The sequence below is a fragment of the Oncorhynchus tshawytscha genome, linkage group LG24 (genome assembly GCF_018296145.1).
Source record: "Oncorhynchus tshawytscha isolate Ot180627B linkage group LG24, Otsh_v2.0, whole genome shotgun sequence".
NCBI lineage: Eukaryota > Metazoa > Chordata > Actinopteri > Salmoniformes > Salmonidae > Oncorhynchus > Oncorhynchus tshawytscha.
The window spans coordinates 4,171,261-4,188,991 of NC_056452.1; the positions used below are offsets into that span (position 1 = coordinate 4,171,261).

A 17,731-nucleotide genomic window follows, 5' to 3' on the forward strand; every position below is an offset into this window, starting at 1 on the left:
AGATCTCCTCTAGAGCAGTGATGTTTTGGGGCTGTTGCTGCTCAACACGGACTTTCAACTCCCTCCAAAGATTTTCTATGGGGTTGAGATCTGGAGACTGGCTAGGCCACTCCAGGACCTTGAAATGCTTCTTACGAAGCCACTCCTTCGTTGCCCGGGCGGTGTGTTTGCGATTATTGTCATGCTGAAAGACCCAGACACGTTTCATCTTCAATGCCCTTGCTGATGGAAGGAGGTTTTCACTCAAAATCTCACGATACATGGCCCCATTCATTCTTTCCTTTACACGGATCAGTCGTACTGGTCCCTTTGCAGAAAAACAGCCCCAAAGCATGATGTTTCCACCCCCATGCTTCACAGTAGGTATGGTGGTCTTTGGATGCAACTCAGCATTCTTTGTCCTCCAAACACGACGAGTTGAGTTTTTACCAAAAAGTTATATTTTGGTTTCATCTGACCATATGACATTCTCCCAATCTTCTTTTGTATCATCCAAATGCTCTCTAGCAAACTTCAGACGGGCCTGGACATGTACTGGCTTAAGCAGGGGGACACGTCTGGCACTGCAGGATTTGAGTCCCTGGCGGCGTAGTGTGTTACTGATGGTAGGCTTTAATACTTTGGTCCCAGCTCTCTGCAGGTCATTCACTAGGTCCCCCCGTGTGGTTCTGGGATTTTTGCTCACCGTTCTTGTGATCATTTTGACCCCACAGGGTGAGATCTTGCGTGGAGCCCCAGATCGAGGGAGATTATCAGTGGTCTTGTATGTCTTCCATTTCCTAATAATTGCTCCCACAGTTGATTTCTTCAAACCAAGCTGCTTACCTATTGCAGATTCAGTCTTCCCAGCCTGGTGCAGGTCTACAATTTTGTTTCTGGTGTCCTTTGACAGCTCTTTGGTCTTGGCCATGGTGGAGTTTGGAGTGTGACTGTTTGAGGTTGTGGTCTTTTATACTGATAACAAGTTCAAACAGGTGCCATTAATACAGGTAATGAGTGGAGGACAGAGGAGCCTCTTAAAGAAGAAATTACAGGTCTGTGAGAGCCAGAAATCTTGCTTGTTTGTAGGTGAACAAATACTTATTTTCCACCATAATTTGCAAATAAATTCATTAAAAATCCCACAATGTGATTTTCTGGATTTTGTCTGTCATAGTTGAAGTGTACCTATGATGAAAATTACAGGCCTCTCTCATCTTTTTAAGTGGGAGAACTTGCACAATTGGTGGCTGACTAAATACTTTTTTGCCCCACTGTATGTTATCTGGCTATGTGCCATGCCATAGGCTGGAGGTTTGTTCATTTAGCAGACACGACATGCTTATAAGTCAGGTGTCCTTATTTTATATTGTATGATTTTATAGTAAGAAGAATATAATTTAACTTAGCTGAAAAAAATAGAAAGGATATTTTCCCCATTCCAGAGCGAGAGTGCACATATGAAGTGCCTATGTTGAGCGTAAAAGTGATCATTTGAAACAGGTTCTAGATGTTAGATTGAGTTATTTGGCTATAGTTGTGAAGGATTTAAACCATAGAATGCCTTAAAAATCAAAAGATACAGTATATGGGCTGCATGATGCGACTATAGGCTATTGATGATTTGAGAAGTCGCAAAAAAAGCTTGTGCTCTTTTCCTTGCCTTAGGCTGCACAGCTGTTCTCTCTTCAAGAGATCATATTTTCACCCAGACTATCCTCAATTTCATCTCGTCTTTACTAATATGTCAAATTAGTTTCGATTTAGAATAGCTAATGGGCTGGAACAGAGGCAAGAGAAAAAAGGTATGTCATCCATATGCACAGAATGGAGGCCACTTTCCCGCCCATGCTTTTCACTCATGTCAGGTAGGCTACTCTGGTTATTTCGCTAAGCGACAGGTCATATTTTGCCCAAACTCTGTAGGCTATTCCACGGTCTCTCAAACCTATTCCTGCAGCTACCCATTGCTTAATTAGGGAATCCAAGTGAAATCTGTTTGGGAACATCGATAGTAACAACGAAACACATTTAATTAAACTGAGGAGAGAGGGGAGGGGATGGAAATGCACAGTGGTGAGATATTCTGTTTCTAAAGTTAACTGTGTCAGCCTATTAATCATGAAAATATTTAGAAAAATGCCCCATTACTAGGCTATTCAAAATCAAATAGAAATGCACAATAATTATAGGCCTGTGTATGCCTACGCTCTAAAATGCATATGGGTCTTTTGAATTAATCATCACCTTAGAAAGCACTGTCCATTTCGTTGTGTTAGTCCTTGTGGATGTTGTTTCAAAGCCTACTTTTTCCACTCCGTTTCAACCTGTTGTTGAACTTCTTACTTCAAATGTATCAATCACAGTGAGGTCAGTTTTAAAAGCTCATAGTGTTTTGATGATAAGTGTTTGACGTGATTTTCGATTTCGGTGTATAGATATCAGAGTGCTTAGAGGGACAATAGAGCCCAGAGTACCAGTCTATTAGTGACCTGATAATCATTAACGAGTTGAGTACTGCTAAAACATGTTCAGAGTGCATAAGAGGAGATTACTGTAACTCAACCGTCATGTACAATTTTATGGCAGTCATGACTCTTACCATTTTACGGCGTTAATATGTTCACTGCAACAGGATAGAGTGAGCGGTCAGTTATACACAATAGCGAACCAATCTTTAATTAAAGCGACGCTGAGCCTCGAACCCAATGAGCCATGGCTTCCCTTAGAGGAAAAGACAAAGAACAACTTGCAGATGCAAATGAAAGCAACACACAGATAAAGGATATCCAGGAAAGCATAGCTAAAATGCTGTCAATGCTCACCAAAACAAACAAATTGTTACAATCTGTTGTTAAAAAATAAGATTTGCTCGAAAAGAAAGTAGTCTATTGTGTCAGATATGTATATACAGGGTGGGCGTGTGGACGAACAAGACAACAAAAATTGGCCTTCTGGAAACAAAAGGTGCAAACTTTAGAAGATGAACTGATCAAGACAAAATAATGTGAAAATATTGTGCATACCCGAAGGCGAAGAAACAGAGAATGGAGTACACAAGCACCGATGAAGCCCAGAACAGGCTGCAGGAAACCTTGCAAGTTGAGAGAGAGCCTAGTACCCTGAGGAGAGGTAAAAGTGGAAAAAAACTGATAAGAACACTAGGCTACATACAGTGATGCCGAAAACCAGCTTATCGTTAATTGAGACCATATTCCTTCCCTCTCCCCCTAATACAATCTAAACTATATTGTCCCAAAGTAACTGTTCTTCTCTAGGATGTAATGATAGAAATAGCCAATGCCAATGAGATATACACAGACACTGAAAATACAGTATAAAAGAGGAAATATAGCATGTAAGTCATTCATTGTCAATAATTGATTGATGTACAGTTGAAGTCAGAAGTTTACATACACTTAGGTTGGAGTCATTAAAACTCGTGTTTCAACCACTCCACAAATTTCTTGTTAATTAACAAACTATAGTTTTGGCAAGTCGGTTAGGACATCTACTTTGTGCATGACACAATACATTTTTCCAACAATTGTTTACAGACAGATTATTTCACTTTGTATTCACTATCACAATTCCAGTGGGTCAGAAGTTTACAGACACTAAGTTGACTGTGCCTTTAAACAGCTTGGAAAATTCCAGAAAATGATGTCATGGCTTTAGAAACTTCTGATAAGCTAAATGACATCCTTTGAGTCAATTGGAGGTGTACCTCTAGATGTATTTCAAGGCCTACCTTCAAACTTGCTTGACATCATGGGAAAATAAAAAGAAATCAGCCAAGACCTCAGAAAAAGAATTGTAGACATCCACAAGTCTGGTTCATCCTTGGGAGCAATTTCCAAATGCCTGAAGGCACCACGTTCATCGGTACACACAATAGTACGCAAGAATAAACACCATGGGACCACGCAGCCGTCATACCGCTCAGGAAGGAGACGCGTTCTGTCTCCTAGAAATGAACGTACTTTGGTGCGAAAAGTGCAAATCTATGCCAGAACAACAGCAAAGGACATTGTGAAGATGCTGGAGGAAAAGGTACAAAAGTATCTATATCCACAGTAAAAATGAGTCCTATATCAACATAACCGGAAAGGCCGCTCAGCAAGGAAGAAGCCACAGCTCCAAAACTGGCATAAAAAAGCCAGACTACGGTTTGCAACTGCTCATGGGGACAAAGATCGTACTTTTTGGAGAAATGTCCTCTGGTCTGATGAAACAAAAATAGAACTGTTTGGCCATAATGACCATCGTTATGTTTGGAGGAAAAGGGGGGAGGCTTGCAAGCCGAAGAACTCCATCCCAACCGTGAAGCACGGGAGTGGCAGCATCATGTTGTGGGGTGCTTTGGTGCATCAGGGCCTGGTGCACTTCTCAAAATAGATGGCATCATGAGGTAGGAACATTATGTGGATATATTGAAAGGTCTCAAGACATCAGTCAGGAAGTTAAAGCTTGGTCGCAAATTGTTCTTCCAAATGGCCAATGACCCCAAGCATACTTCCAAAGTTGTGGCAAAATGGCTAAATGCCAACAAAGTCAAGGTTTTGGAGTGGCCATCACAAAGCCCGGATCTCAATCCTATAGAAATTGTTTGGGCAGAACTGAAAAAGCGTGAAAAAGCAAGGAGACCTACAAACCGGACTCAATTACACCAGCTCTGCCAGGAGGAATGGGCCAAAATTCACCCAATGTAAGGGAGTGTGTAACTGGCGGCAGGGAAGTCAGGCGCAGGACAGCAAAACAGGGTAATCAACGGAGCAGTTTTATTCAGAAAACCACCGGAATCCAGAAAAACAAACAAATGGGTACTAAACCCGTCGCGCACCAGAGAAAACGTGCACTTACAATAAACAATCCCACACAAAGACATGGGGGGAACAGAGGGTTAAATATACAACAAGTAATTGAGGGAATTGAAACCAGGTGTGAGGAAAAACAAGACAAAACACATGAAAAATTAAAAGTGGATCGATGATGGCTAGAAGACCGGCAACGCCGACCGCCGCCTGAACAAGGAGAGGACCGGACTTCGCGGAAGTCGTGACACTCAACTTATTGTGGGAAGCTTGTGGAAGGCAACCCAAAACATTTGACCCGAGTTAAATTTAAAGGCAATGCTTCCAAATAGTAATTGAGTGTATGTAATCTTCTGACCCACTGGGAATGTGATGAAAAATAAATGCTGAAATAAATAAAAAATCTCTACTATTATTCTGACATTTCACATTCTTAAAATAAAGTGGTGATCCTAACTGACCTAAGACAGGGAATTTTTACTTGGATTATATGTCAGGATTGATGAAAAATGGAGTTTGAATGTATTTGGCTAAGGTGTATGTAGAATTTAGAATTCAATTGTACATGTTGTGTGTGTGTGTGCCTCTGCATACAAATGGGAGAGTGAAGGAGGGCGTATATGAATATGTGTAGGAGGGCGAGAGAGAATGGTTGTGCAGAGGCATAGGGTATATGTTGTGTGTGAATGAAGGAGAATGGATGAGTAAGTAGATGTGTAGAGGGTCGTAAGTAAATTTGTTTGAGTAGATGGGAGGCAGGAAAAACTTAGCCTAGATGGGTAAGGAGGGGAGATGGTAATAAGCTTGGCTTGGGGAGGGGGGCAAGGGGGAGTAAAGATTGGTGGGGATGAGCTCGGCTTGGACGGGGTAAAGGGGGGAGAACAGGAAGGGGGTGGTGGAGAGCAATGGATTTGGTTTGGAAGAGAGAGAAGGAAGGAAGGACTTGATTATACTACATTGTAATTATATTTATTTTGTTCATGACTAAAATGAATGAGAGTTCTGGACAGATTAGGAAAGGATATCGAATCATTATTATTCCGTGTTCGTCTTTACAACTAAGAGTTAATAATGGTGGTTATTCATGAGAATGGAGAGTGGCTATATCTGTTTGTCGGACAAGAATCATCTAATAATGATAAAATATAAATAAAATATTTTTATCTGGACACTTTCTGTATTTGATATTTCTACTATGCAAGTAAACACTTCACTGTACCGTTTACACCTTCTGTATACTGTGCATTTGACAAATAAACAGATTTTATTTCATATAGCTAGTGTTTACCACATGGCCTCACATGTGAATCCTTAACGAGATGGGTGTGAGCGATGCTGAGTGGGTGTAGACAAAGAAGAGCTCTCCAGTCGGTGTATTGAAACATTCAAGGGCCATTTTCTCAAAAGTGGGGTTACAAGTTTATCAACTTTCAAAGCAGAATTTCTTTCCAATTGTTCCTCAACTGCAGTGTAATATACAATTTTCTAGCTCTGAGTCTCTACTTTTATCCAATGCAAAAAACACAATTTCAAATGTTGCTACATAAGACTGAATCGAGGTGGTCAGTCCAAGCTAAAAAGCCCTAAAAAAGGCATGGCGCCTCAAGTACAAAGACATAAAATATGTCTTCTCAGCCCACATGCTCTATTTATGTAATGTTTACAATACCTATGTTTTTATTCTATTATCCTCCCATTTTATGGAATGCCGACCACGCTCATATGTCATGTCTGCTAAAATGTAGTACTTGGTTTTTCAATGATAGACGGAACAGATAAGGTTAACTTTGATTTGATACAAGACCAACAAAATCCAATTTATCACATGGAATGTGCACGGGCTCCATGATGAAAAAAGAAAGCATATGGGTCTCAAACACTTAAAGATATTCTCAGTAGATGTTGTTTTCATGCAAGAATTACATTTTTAAAACGCAGAAAATGAACATTCAAAGAGGAGCTGGGTTGGAGAGACCTATGATGCCACCTACTGTTGTATCAGCAGAGGTGTAGGCATCCTGATAAAGAAGACTATACAATTTTCCCTTATATCCCAGCACATTGACCAAGAAGGACGTTTTTGAATGTTGAATTTGACCTTAAAATGGTGAAAATAGACATTGTTCTCATTGAATATCCGACCCGGGGAAAATCTAAGCTATATTATGTTCTGCCTTATTATTATTCGACCATGCATTTATGAACATTTGAACATCTTGGCCATGTTCTGTTATAATCTCCACCCGGCACAGCCAGAAGAGGACTGGCCATCCCACATATGCTCTCTCTAATTCTCTCTTTCTTTCTCTCTCTCGGAGGACCTGAGCCCTAGGACCATGCCCCAGGAATACCTGACATGATGCTGACATGATGCATGATACCTGACTGCTGCTCCAGTTTCAACTGTTCTGCCTTATTATTATTTGACCATGCTGGTCATTTATGAACATTTGAACATCTTGACCATGTTCTGTTATAATCTCCACCCGGCACAGCCAGAAGAGGACTGGCCACCCCACATAGCCTGGTTCCTCTCTAGGTTTCTTCCTAGGTTTTGGCCTTTCTAGGGAGTTTTTCCTAGCCACCGTGCTTCTACACCTGCATTGCTTGCTGTTTGGGGTTTTAGGCTGGGTTTCTGTACAGCACTTTGAGATATCAGCTGATGTACGAAGGGCTATATAAATAAATTTGATTTGATTTGATTTGATATTAGATCAAATCCAGATGGGAAATATTATTTTAGCAAGTGACCTAAATTATACATTCGATTAGATTGACAGACGTAATAATAAAAAAGGCACATTTTGGGAGCCTCCAACGAGGCTGAAAACTGTCATTTCTACAAATAATTTACAGGACCCCTGGAGATTATTATCCCATTACAGTCAAAGCCCTGTTTAAACCTGGTCGTACTAAGCTATATGAAACTGTTTTAAGAAGGTCATACCTAGGATCATTTTGCTTTACTGCTATTATCCCATACAAACGCATTGAATAACAGATTCACTACATGGAAGATCAGATAGAAGTCCCCCCCTAAAGGAAGTTTGTTCTGATGTGTCTGTCCTATATCTGAGAGATATAATAAAGATCAGGAAACATTTTTTTCTTCATGTATTTAACCCCTTATTTTTGGCACTAAACGGTCTTTACTTCCATACATTTTTTCAACTGCTACCTAGGAACCTTCAGACGAATCCTGTGAGGCTTGTGGGCGTCTTAGACCAAAACAACTGACGTGTTTGTGAGAGTCTCACCTTTCCACTAATATATTAGTGTGTCGCCCAAACTGTTTGAATGATACAGACAGAAGTTGGCAGATCGGCTGTACCAACTTCAGACAGTCCCAAGACTTTGTGGGGGTCGTAGAGGAAAATGGAGAGCATCATTGTGTTCGGTCAGACACCACAGACAATTTTGTGAGAAGACCGAATTCGGGATGTCTCATGGTCTGACAAATATCGCTCTAGCTCTGTCACCTTTCATGGCAGATGCAGAAGTGCGACATCGGCGGATGCAGTGGATTGAGACGCAGATGTCTCTAGCTTAAACTGACAGATTTTTTACAAGGAATTGTGTATTACGCTAATTAGATTTCCACGAGGTGTGGATATGCCAACTTTAGGGCATTTATTTCCAATTACACAATGGGTGGGTCTAATCCTGAATGCTGATTGGTTAAAACCGCATTCCAGCCGGTCTATTACACAAGTTACCACCGGCTAAATCTATGACGTTAAAATGCCTATTTACTTTGTTCCATCTGACTGTGCAATCCACTGTCTCATCAGCCCAGCCAAGCAATTTATAAACTTGATCTCCACTATTAAAAGCATCTAGACATGATCTCATTTCTTTTAGACTAACATTTTGCTTTTAAATGCATAGATTTGTATAAACCTTGCTGTCTGTCTCTCTGACATTTGCAAAATTGTTTCAATATTAAAATTCGATCTCCAGCTGTCCCATACTGTGGTAATGAACATGTCGGGAGTCTGGACGAAACAGACAGGCAGACAGCGTTTCTTAACCAGTCGAAATCATGAATCAGCTGGCATCCTTTTTATGGATATATATAAAGAAATGTCAATTGATTTTTTTAAATTATGAAACAAAGTGCAGCTAGTTTGCCGTCTTTCAGCTTCAGTTTGAAGTGTTTGTGTTAGCTGTGTTGTTGGATAGCTCCTCGGAACAACAGTGTCCTGACGAGCGAGCACATTTTCTATGCCAGGCGATGTCATGCCTCATTAGCTCATTGTTATGGATGTATCCAATTAAATGTCACTAGAAAACCACTTTTAAAAAATGCAAATGCAGTTACTTTGTTGTTATTCTGGCTGCAATGTTTGATGTGACTGTAAATTAGCCGTAGCTGGCTAGCTAGCAAGCAAGGGATAAGAATGTTGTCAGCCAGTATGGCAGTGGAACATTTAGAATGAACAACTGGGTCGGGTTCATAGATACAGAACAAAAAGACTGAACGACTGGGTCGCTTCTCCAGCAACCAAACTGATAGAACGAACGACCAGCCGGCTTGGGTAGCAACCCTAGATTTGTATCGGGACTATATCTTGTGGAATGATTAAATAGTATGAATAAATTAAAAAGAAAGTTTTTATTGAAAATGTCAATCATTATTTGAATATTTAGGTGACCCGTTGTATAAAAGTGATGAAGCTGATGTTTGGAGGATATATTGGCACGGTTTGCCAGCCCTCAACTTCGCCTTGGGCCTAACAACACCCATGCCAATATATCCTCCAAAAATTGTCTTCTCAGACATTATCACTTAATTACAAAATACTATTCTTTTATTTCTCAAAGTAAGAAAAGCTATTGAAGAATTGACAACATTTATATTTCCAAAAATGCACTAAACAATTTACTAGATAAAAATGTTTTATCATATAGTGATCGGATCATTCTCCAGTATCATGTTTCATTACACCAATAGAACATACACTTAGCGACTGAGTTTGGAGAATGAACAGAACGCATCTTCTGGACCCGAAATGTATTAAATACATAAAGAAAAAATCTACACTTTTACCATTACAAATGTAGACATGGAGAACAGAGAAAAGCAGACCCCCGATATAATTTGGGAAGCCTTTAAGGCATACATTAGGGGGATTACAATCTCATGCTCTGCAAAAATTAAATCTTATTTAGAAATTAAAATGAAAGAAAAATAAATCACTATCTTTAATAAAGTCTTTACCCAATAAGAAATATTAGATACTGTTAAAACATTCACACGGAGAAAAGCACCAGGAATGGATTGCTTTCCCATAGAATTCTATTCAACATTTTGGGACAAAGTAGCCCCCCTATTTACACAAATGACAACACGTCACTCAATTGAGTACTTCCCAGTTCCATGTATCAAACAGTAATTTCAGTTATATTTAAAACAAGAAAATCTGGAGAGTGCCTTACTGATTATAGACCCATAAATGCAATAAATTGTGAAAGTAAAATAACAAAGTTTATAAGCAATACAATGGCAAAAGTCTTACCAGACTTGATACATAACAATCAAACACGGTTTATTAAAAATAGACACTTACAAACACCCCATGGGTCTCCTAGTCGCAGCCGGCTGCGACAGAGCCTGGACTCGAACCAAGATCTCTAGTGGCACAGATAGACCACTACGCCACTCGGGAGGTCCCTATAAACTAAACCTGTTTGATGATGATGTCTAGATATACCTGACCAATATTGAAAACTCAATGCACCCTTTGCTAAAAAATAAATAAATCTGAATACCCCAAAAAATCTGGATATAAAATTTAGGTGGAAAAAACTAAATAACTACTTAGGATCTTTAATAAGTGACAACAAACAACAAATATATAAAGATCATTGTATTCCATTAGTCAACAACATGAAAGCAGATCTAATTAAATAGAATACATCTTCCAATAAATCTTACAAATATAATAAACCTCTTTTAGAACAGCATGGCAGCCAAAGTTTTTGTATTTATTGTCAGTAATACCAATTACCCCACAGAAGACATCCTTTAAAAAAAGTATACTCTGTCATAACAGAGTTCGTGTGGGTAAATAAAATTTGAAGAATAAAAAGGAACATTTTACATCTCCCTAAGTCTGAGGGTGGTTTTAACCTTGGAATTGTATCAACTCGCTACCCAAGGCTTTTACTTGCGACATATATAAAATGCACTAAAGAGGAGCGACGGTTACTTATTTTAGACATGCATGCTCATCCTCAGAATATTTTTACATGTCTATTTTCAAAGGATTAAGCTAAGAACATTAACAATTTCATAGGTAAGAACGGTATAACAATATGGAATCAAATAAAACATATTTGACAAAAACCAACATGTCTTCCTATAAACACCTATAAAACAATCCTTGGATAGCTTTTCAGAATTCACCAATAAATTGGTGCACATGGAAACTAAAGGCATAGAAACTGTAAATGACTTGGAAATACCTTTATTTCCAAGACAGTATTAAAAAGTAATTTTGGACTGACCAATGTAGATGGTTTAAAATACATGCAACTTAAATGTTACATATACTGTAAATACATTTCATTTTGAAATCATTCAAATCATTCAGTCCAACCTTGAGGGAATCCTATTTGAGTCAGAATAGGATGTTCATATGATAGGGAAGATATATAACACCTTGCAGAGATCATATCCAAGAATGTATGATACAAGAGACAAAATTCAGAAATTCTACAGCACAACAGCACAACAGCAGAGTCATGTCTTAAGTGTAAAACTAATAATGACTAATTAATCAATGCTTTCAAGGAATACTTCAACGTCCAGAAGTTGTGGGCGGAGTAAGAAAGTTGGCTGTCAGATGTATTACAATGTAAACGTACTTTTAATCCATCGGTCTGCATATTTCAAGACGTGGCACAGTGGGGTGTAGTGAGATACCCGATGGGTTGGACGATCCTCTTCTCATAACTTACCTTTAAAAAAGCGTATACTACAGACTTGGAAATCAATAAATCTGCCATCATTAACACAATGTAAAAATAAAATGATTTATTATTTAAATATTGAAAGTGTGTATGCTACTTAGAGAAACAAAAAATGGTGCAGTTTCAGGCCATGTGGTGGAAAATGATGTGGGCACTGGAGATGGGCTGTGTGTTAGTGTGTCTGAGCAGGTTTGATGTAGTTGATGTTGTCATTTGTATGTGTATGTATTGTACTGTTTATAAAAGATCAAATAAAATCATAATTTTTACATTTTTATTGTGTCATTTCGAACTTTATCCGTAGCGTTATATTCCATTTTGTTGCGACTTGAGCAATACCTCTCCCTTATTCTACAGGTAACTGCCAAAATAAAGGAACAGCATATTGAAAGCATGGGGCGCTTCCACACATTAAGTTCCAGACACTTCTAGAATCTATGCCAAGGCGCATTGACGCTGTTCTGGCAGCTCATTTTGGGTTAATGCCCTATTAAGAGACTTTATGTCGGTGTTTCCTTTATTTTGGCAGTTACCCGTAGTAGCAGGCTACACAGAGAATGGAACAGCTGTATTGAGGAAAAGGCTCTAGTTGCACAAAAGGGAATATGACATTGCGGATAAAGTTCGCAAATTTCATGTGTACAACTACAGATCTGCATCACTATAATGAGAGCTTTGCTTTTTCTAAAAGGACGTATTTGTTCATGTTTTCAAGGGCACCCATACTACACAATTAGGATGAGGAGTTGATTTGCAGTTTGGGGTAAGCTTCTCAAAATCAAGTGAAGTCACCAAAATAATGTGTCTGAACCTTTCTATAACATGCCATTTACATCCAAAATAGAGATTTCATTGTAAAACGTATCCTTCAAGGTCAACAGCATTTTGAACTACCCAGCACCAGGACATGTGAGCTAAAAATCTGGTTGCCTCTGGCAGGAGGCTGAAACTTGGCCGCAAGTATATCTTTTAGCAAGACAATAACCCCAAGCACACATCCAAATCCACAAAGAAATGTCATAATTGACCACAAAATAAAAAAAATTCAATGGCCATCTCTGCCTCTGGACTTAAAGCCCATTGTGGTTTGAATTGGAGAGGGCAGCCCATAAGTACAGAAAAAGATATCAAGGATCTGGAAATATTCTGTATGGAGGAATGGTCTAAGACCCCTCCCAAGTGTTCTCCAATCTCAAAACATTTTAGAGAAAGGCTCAATGCTGTTAACCTCGCAAGGTGAGGTATTGAAAACAGGGGTGCCAATAATTTCCATTGAGCATGCTTTTTAGTCCAGGACTAGTCTTAATCTGTTTCTGGGAAACCGGCTCTATATGTAGCACCAGTCCATCTCAAATGACAGAAGTTTTGAACTTCAATTAGCTATTTATGGCCTGTAGGCCTCATTGACCTGAGCTCATACAACACTCGTTTTTGAGTTGCATAATGTATGGATTATTTTGACTATAACAAATAGTCCGATTAAACATATTGTGCTATTTATCACAGACTACTTTGTGTCAAAGTTTAACAAGGATATTTGTTTCGAAACCATTTCAATTTTTTAAATAGTGGCAGGATTTCATGTAATCAACTGTTGGCTCTGGGGTCATCCAGATAACATTTCAGCCGACAGCTGACCTCTCCTCTCAGGTGGGGATGAAGACCAGGACAAATTCCCATTATTTGACCGGAATGTAACAAAAACCTCAACAGGGCCCCTTTCTCATCACTAAATTGTTCCACATCGGATGTCTCTTGGTCTGGATCATATTCTTTGTTGTCATCAACGACTGACACTTCCTCCTCTAATGCATCTTCACTGTCAGTTTCCTGGTCTCTTTCCTCCTCACCAGTATCGTGATCAAAGATATGATCAAGAGCCTCACATGCAGTATATCATTTGGTCATTGTGCTGCCACAGAATGAATTGGCCTCAAAAAAGCTTTATACACCAGAGCTGCGAGAAAAGTTCTATATATTACTGAAACAATGTTGTGATTGTTTGTGAGAATCCCAACAGGTGTGGTTCTAATGGGGGAAAGATTACAGTTGAAGTCAGAAGTTTACATACACCTAAGCCAAATAGATTTAAACTCAGTTTCCCAATTCCTTAAATTTAACCCTAGTAAAATTCCCTCTCTTTGGTCAGGTAGGATCACCACTTTATTTTAATAATGTGAAATGTCAGAATAATAGTAGAGAGAATGATTTATTTCAGCTTTTATTTCTTTCATCACATTCCCAGTGGGTCAGAAGTTTACATACACTCATTTAGTATTTGGTAGCATTGCCTTTAAATTGTTTTACTTGGGTCAAATGTTTCGGGGAGCCTTCCACAAGCTTCCCACAATAAGCTGGGTGAATTTTGGCCCATTCCTCCTGACAGAGCTGGTGTAACTGAGTCAGGTTTGTAGGCCTCTTTGCTCGCACACACTTTTTCAGTTCTGCCCACACATTTTCTATAGGATTGAGGTCAGGGCTTTGTGATGGCCATTCCAATACCTTGACTTGGTTGTCCTTAAGCCATTTTGCCACAACTTTGGAAGTATGCTTGGGGTCATTGTCCATTTGGAAGATCCATTTGCGACCAAGCTTTAACTTCCTGACTGATGTCTTGAGATGTTGCTTCAATATACCACATAATTTTCCCATCCACATAATGTTCCTTCCTCATGAAGCCATCTATTTTGTGAAGTGCACCAGTCCCTCCTGCAGTAAAACACCCCAACAACATGATGCTGCCACTCCTGTGCTTCACGGTTGGGATGGTGATCTTCTGCTGGCAAGCCTCCCTCTTTTTCCTCCAAACATAACGATGGTCATTATGGCCAAACAGTTCTATTTTTGTTTCATCAGACCAGAGGATATTTCTCCAAAAAGTACAATCTTTGTCCCCATGATCAGTTGCAAGCCGCAGTCTGGCTTTTTTATGGTGGTTTTGAAGCAGTGGCTTCTTCCTTGCTGAGTGGCCTTTCAGGTTATGTCGATATAGGACTTGTTTTACTGTGGATATAGATACTTTTGTACCTGTTTCCTCCAGCATCTTCACAAGGTCCTTTGTTGTTGTTCTGGGATTGATTTGCACTTTCGTAGCAAAGTACGTTCATCTCTAGGAAACAGAACGCATCTCCTTCCTGAGCGGTATGACGGCTGCGTGGTCCCATGGTGTTTATACTTGCGTACTATTGTTTGAACAGATGAACGTGGTACCTTCAGGCGTTTGGAAATTGCTCCCAAGGATAAACCAGACATGTGGAGGTCTACAATTTTTTTTCAGAGGTCTTTGCTGATTTCTTTTGATTTTCCCATGATTTCAAGCAAAGAGGCACCAAGTTTGAAGGTAGGCCTTGAAATACATCCACAGGTACACCTCCAATTGACTCAAAGGATGTCAATTAGCCTATCAGAAGCTTCTAAATCCATGACATAATTTTCTGGAATTTTCCAAGCTGTTTAAAAGGCACAGTCAACTTAGTGTATCTAAACTTCTGACCCACTGGAATTGTGATACAGTGAATTATAAGTGAAATAATGTCTGTAAACATTTTTTGTGGAAAAATTACTTGTGTCATGCAAAGTAGATGTCCTAACCGACTTGCCAAAACTATAGTTTGTTAACAAGAAATTTGTGGAACGGTTGAAAAATGAGTTTTAATGACTCCAACCGAAGTGTATGTAAACTTCCAACTTCAACTGTATATTGGCAACCCCGTGGGGGGTTGCCCGTGGGGGGTTGCCATGGAAGTCAAGAAGGGGAGTGAGGTGTGTGTGTGCGCTCAAACACATATGCATGTGGGGGTCTGGGAGAGGAAGTGTGTCCATCTGATGAATGGGCATGTGCCTGAACACAATTTTATACTCAAATTGTAGTCTCACCCATTCATTTCTAATGACTGGTCATTTTTGACCGGGACCACCAGAGGTGTACAAAAGTTAAATAAAACACACAAAATGTTATGAAAATAATCAAAATGTATTTTGTGTGTTCAGATGCCCTGTGTGGACAAAGCCATGGAACCTTATGACAGTCAGATTAAATTAACTACATTTTTCCGAGATAAAACTTGTAAATTGGTCCAAGTCGACTGGAATACAGCAGAAGGGCTAGTTAAGTGTCTAGAGCATCAGCATTTGTGAGTTCGATTACAGGCTCAAAATGACCAGAAAAAAATAACTTCCTTCTGAAACTTGTCGGTCTGAGAAATTAAGGCTATTCCATGCGAGAAACTGCCAAGAAACTGAAGATCTCGTACAATGTGTACTACTCCCTTCACAGAACAGCGCAAACTGGCTCTAACCAGAATAGAAAAAGGAGTGGGAGGCCCCGGTGCACAACTGAGCAAGAGGAAGTACATTAGAGTGTCTAGTTTGAGAAACAGGCGCCTCAAGTCCTCAACTGGCAGTTTCATTAAATAGTACCCGCAAATAAAAAGCCATATCTCAGACTGACCAATAAAAAAAGAAAAGATTAAGATGGGCAAAAGAACACAGGCTTTTTCTTCGCAACTCTGCCTAGAAGGCCAGCATCCCGGAGTCGCCTCTTCACTGTTGACGTTGAGACTGGTGTTTTTCGGGTACTATTTAATGAAGTAGCCAGTTGAGGACTTGTTAGGCGTCTGTTTCTGCTGATTTTAAAAAATAAAATAAAAATTATTTCACCTTTATTTAACCAGGTAGGCAAGTTGAGAACAAGTTCTCATTTATAATTGCAACCTGGCCAAGATAAAGCAAAGCAGGTCGACACATACAACAACAGAGTTACACATGGAGTAAAACAAACATACAGTCAATAATACAGTAGAAAAATAAGTCTATATACAATGTGAGCAAATGACGTGAGAAGGGAGGTAAAAGCCCCCCCCAAAAAAGGCCGTGGTGGCGAAGTAAATACAATATAGCAAGTAAAACACTGGAATGGTAGATTTGCAGTGGAAGAATGTGCATAGCAGAGATATAAATAATGGGGTGCAAAGTAGCAAAATAAATAAAGACAGTAGGGGGAGAGGTAGTTGTTTGGGCAAAATTATAGATGGGCTATGTACAGGTGCAGTAATCTGTGAGCTGCTCTGACAGCTGGTGCTTAAAGCTAGTGAGGGAGATAAGTGTTTCCAGTTTCAGAGATTTTTGTAGTTCTTTCCAGTCATTGGCAGCAGAGAACTGGAAGGAGAGGCGGGCAAAGGAAGAATAGGTTTTGGGGGTGACCAGAGAGATATACCTGCTGGAGCGCGTGCTACAGGTGGGTGATGATATGGTGACCAGCGAGCTGAGATAAGGGGGGACTTTACCTAGCAGGGTCTTGTAGATGACCTGGAGCCAGTGGGTTTGGCAACGAGTATGAAGCGAGGGCCAGCCAACGAGAGCGTACAGGTCGCAGTGGTGGGTAGTATATGGGGCTTTGGTGACAGAACGGATGGCACTGTGATAGACTGCATCCAATTTATTGAGTAGGGTATTGGAGGCTATTTTGTAAATGACATCACCGAAGTCGAGGATCGGTAGGATGGTCAGTTTGACAAGGGTGTTTGGCAGTATGAGTGAAGGATGCTTTGTTGCGAAATAGTAAGCCAATTCTAGATTTAACTTTCGATTGGAGATGTTTGATGTGAGTCTGGAAGGAGAGTTTAGAGGTGGATCAGAGACTCACCAGCAGCAAGAGCGACATCATTGATGTATACAGAGAAGAGAGTTGGTCCAAGAATTGAACCCTGATGCTCCAGATACTCTTCAAGTTTAAAGAAGGCCAGTTTTATTGCTTCTTTAATCAGGACAACAGTTTTCAGCTGTGCTAACATAATTGCAAAAGGGTTTTCTAATTATCAATTAGCCTTTTAAAATTATAAACTTAGATTAGCTAACCCAACGTGCCATTACAACACAGGAGTAATGGTTGCAGATAATGGGCCTCTGTACGCCAATGTAGATATTACATTTCCAGCTTCAATAGTCATTTACAACAATAACAT

The 17,731-nt window shown here is 39.7% G+C and overlaps 1 protein-coding gene across 3 annotated transcripts in view; it reads right to left on the reverse strand.

The window, feature by feature from the left end:
- The window catches only part of si:ch211-180a12.2, a 72,384-nt gene that overhangs the window by 25,381 nt on the left and 29,272 nt on the right, over nt 1-17,731 (reverse strand). The gene's annotated exons all lie outside the window — the stretch shown is intronic.